The sequence below is a fragment of the Octopus bimaculoides genome, chromosome 5, assembly GCF_001194135.2.
Source record: "Octopus bimaculoides isolate UCB-OBI-ISO-001 chromosome 5, ASM119413v2, whole genome shotgun sequence".
Taxonomy (NCBI): Eukaryota; Metazoa; Mollusca; class Cephalopoda; order Octopoda; family Octopodidae; genus Octopus; species Octopus bimaculoides.
The window spans coordinates 4,185,985-4,189,457 of record NC_068985.1 but is presented as its reverse complement, the minus strand read 5'-3'; the positions used below and the strand labels follow the sequence as shown (position 1 = coordinate 4,189,457).

Genomic DNA, 3,473 nt, shown 5'->3' with positions numbered 1-3,473 from the left:
ATATATATATATATATATATATATATATATATAGGCGTGTATATCAATTTATTTTATATATTTTGGCACAAGGCCAACAGTTTTGGGCAGGGAGGGGTAAGTCGACCCCAGTACTCAACTTGTACTTATCTTATCGACCCCGAAAAGATGAAAAGCAAAGTGGACTTCGGTGGAATTTGAATTCAGAGCGTAAAGACGGGCGAAACGTTATGCCTTGCCTGCTCATTAATCTGCTAGTTCACTGCCTTAATACGCCGGTATATATGGATTGTAAGCTTTGATTATGGGCTCCCATTCATAGTCAAAATAATCGAAACCCCCTTCAATAACAGAAATAGTTAAGTTACCCCCAAAATCGGAATGTAAGAACATCTGATTGATTTCCTTATTCCCGGTGCCTGATTCCGACGGAGACGCCATGGCTGCCATTCATAAGAAAGCATTGTTTCTCTTGGTGTTGCTGGGTTTCAAAATATTTTTGAAAGAAAAATAAAAGGTATTTAACGTGAGAACAGTGCACACACACACACACACACACACACACACACACACACACACACACACACACACACACACACACAATACGTGCATGCACAAACCCAGGAACAAACAAAAATGGCGATATATGTATAGTCGTGCACACACACACACGTACATGCAGAAAAGCAAGCGTGTATAGAGACGCATAAACAGGAATATACAGCCAGAGATAAATGCAGCATGACTTAAATACCAAATAACACAATGGGATATTTAGATTAATTGGTGGAGTGGTGTGTTAGCATTTATTCGGAACTGTAAAAACTTTAAAATTCATTGACGTGAATATAAACATCTGGTTTGATCCAGCAGCAACGAAACAGTTTTTCATTGGGATTTTGTCTGTGGCAAAATAAACTAAATGTATCGTAAGAATGTTTGATCGATTACTTGAAGAGAAGGAGAATAATAATTAAGAAAAAAAAAAGGTTGTTTCGAGAACGAAAATTGTGTAGATTTTAAAATAAAATGACTCCAACGATTCGAACTGAAATAAATGAATAAATAAATAAACGATAGAGCAAATAGTCGTCGTCGTCGGTTGGTGTAAATTACTGAAAATAGTAAATAGAAAATAAATAAGCGAAAAGTAACGCAAACACTCAGAAATAGTTTGCATAACGAAGTAAGAAATAAAAGAAACATGAGCTGTAAATTAGCATAAAAATAGTTTTGCTTCCAAATGAAATGCTTGCATCTCTGATCTCTCTCCTCGCCAAAAGAACGTTTGAATAAATGTTGTAATTTTTAATATTAAATACGTAATATATGGTACAATTATAAACAGGGAAACATATTTAGCCATTTCTCCGCAGACTGAGAAAAAAAAACGATGAAAGGTCTTAATCGATTTTCGAACCTTATTGGGTTCTGATCAGAGGCGTCGTCATCACTTTGACAATCTCCAGAGAAAGAATCAGCCAAACTGTTCATATACTCAATAAATGCAGCAGTTACTCTATGGAGGAGTCCCTAATTCGCATACCGAAAGTGTTGAACACTCTGTAAATACCAACGGCCCGTGAACGGGGATTTTATTCCTCACAGTATCAAGGTATGATATATATAGTGAGAATTTACAAAAAAACAAAACAAAAACAGGCTAAAAGACAAAGACGGGTGTGTAAACAACAAACAGATAGGTTAGTTTAACACTCGGGATGTGAGAAAGTCTTTTACGTTCCGAGTCTACGTTCTTCAACAGAAAGGAACACAGAAATAAATAGCGAGAAAAAATAGAAAATGTTTGGTGGTTAGCGGTCTATCATGGCGAAGGCCGGACAGAGGGGTCACACAGGAGAGCTATATATATATATACATACATATATATATATATATATGTACGGGTGTGTAAACAACAAACATGTTTTATTTTAACGCTTGGGAAGTGAGAAAGTCTTTTACGTTTCGAGCCTACGCTCTTCAACATAAAGGGACCCAGAAATAAACAGGGAGAGAAAACAGAAAAGGTTTAGTGGCTAGCGATCTATACGTAACATATGGTTATATTCAGGAATCCAAAGCGAAAGTCTAAGGACGGTTGCTTTTTATAGGACGTTACGGAAAAGGTACCAGGGAGCTCTGTCCCCGTGGCCCCGGCCAGGTATAGTGAGCGAGCAAGATGGTTGGCTGTTTGATGCCACAGCTTTGCCAATGGTAGCATGGTTGCATACAGGGCTCTAGAAATGAGTCTTTGGTTCATTTCATAAGTGTTCTTGTAATTTAAGGGTCGTTTAGTAAGTAGAGGAACATAACAGTAAAATGTATAACAGAAACAGAAATCCTTTAAACAGAAATGGCATCATGTTATGAAGACTTTACTTTTATGAACATTTTCAGTTCCAGATGCTGTAAAATGAAAAAAAAAAGGGGGAACTGTTGAGAGGATTTTTATGAAACAGACAACAATAGGGGAACTGAAATAATTCCAGAATTAACAACCGGCGTCTGCACAACGTAAAATGTCTGAAGTTATTGCGAACACAGAGGCTGCTATGAATTATTACGAGTAAATGATGAAAATGGTCCCCGAAGGAGACCACACATCGAAACAAATATTGAATGTTGATAAAAGTGGAAAGCGCATGTATGCTGATACGAATACTGATGTCAAATTTTGCTCGGCCTGCTATCCATTCTGCCTGCTCACCGCCCGCCCATCAACATAGATCTTAGAAATATAAATAAACGGTGAGTCGCCAGCATCTTTAGCACCTCGGGCAAAACTGCTTGGCGGTATGTCGTGTGTCTCGATTTTCTGAATTCAAATGCCATCGAATTCGACTTTGCATTTCCTCCTATCGTGATCGATAAAATAAGTACCAGCTGAACAATGTGGGGTGGTTGGGGGTAGGGGTGTAATTGGCTTACCCCTTCCTCGAAATTGCTGGCCTAGCGTCAAAACCTGAATTCAATATAAATACCATTCATATTCATTTATATTTCAAAAGCAAACCTTTATCATTAAGAGATTGCAACGCAAAATCAATTTCGAAACCATCTTTTGTTTTCCATAAAATATACATATTCAACAATCATTTTACAAACTCTTAGTAAACGCTTCATTAATACGTAATGTCTCTTGATTAGTGACCAATATTCACCTCCACCGGAATTTCTCAATTAACCATATTAAATAAGTGATGTCATACAATGTTTATACTAAGCATGCGGTGATGTCATTATTATTCTGTCAACCGTGTTATTGTTGTCTTACCAATATATTTCACTCCATGAAATGAAAGAGACAACCCAATCACCCTCGCATCCTTCATCATCATCATCATCATCATCTCATTATTATTATTGTTATTATTATTATTATTATTATTATTATTATTATTATTATTATTATTATTATTATTATTGATGCAAAATTTTCGTTCTGGGAATTTTGGATTAATTATGACATCTTTTATATATATATATATATA

General features: G+C 36.2%; 1 protein-coding gene across 2 annotated transcripts in view; it reads left to right on the top strand.

Moving 5' to 3' along the window:
* LOC106867823 (zinc finger and BTB domain-containing protein 4) overlaps positions 1 to 3,473 on the top strand; it is a 362,883-nt gene that overhangs the window by 22,820 nt on the left and 336,590 nt on the right. The window lies entirely within an intron of this gene.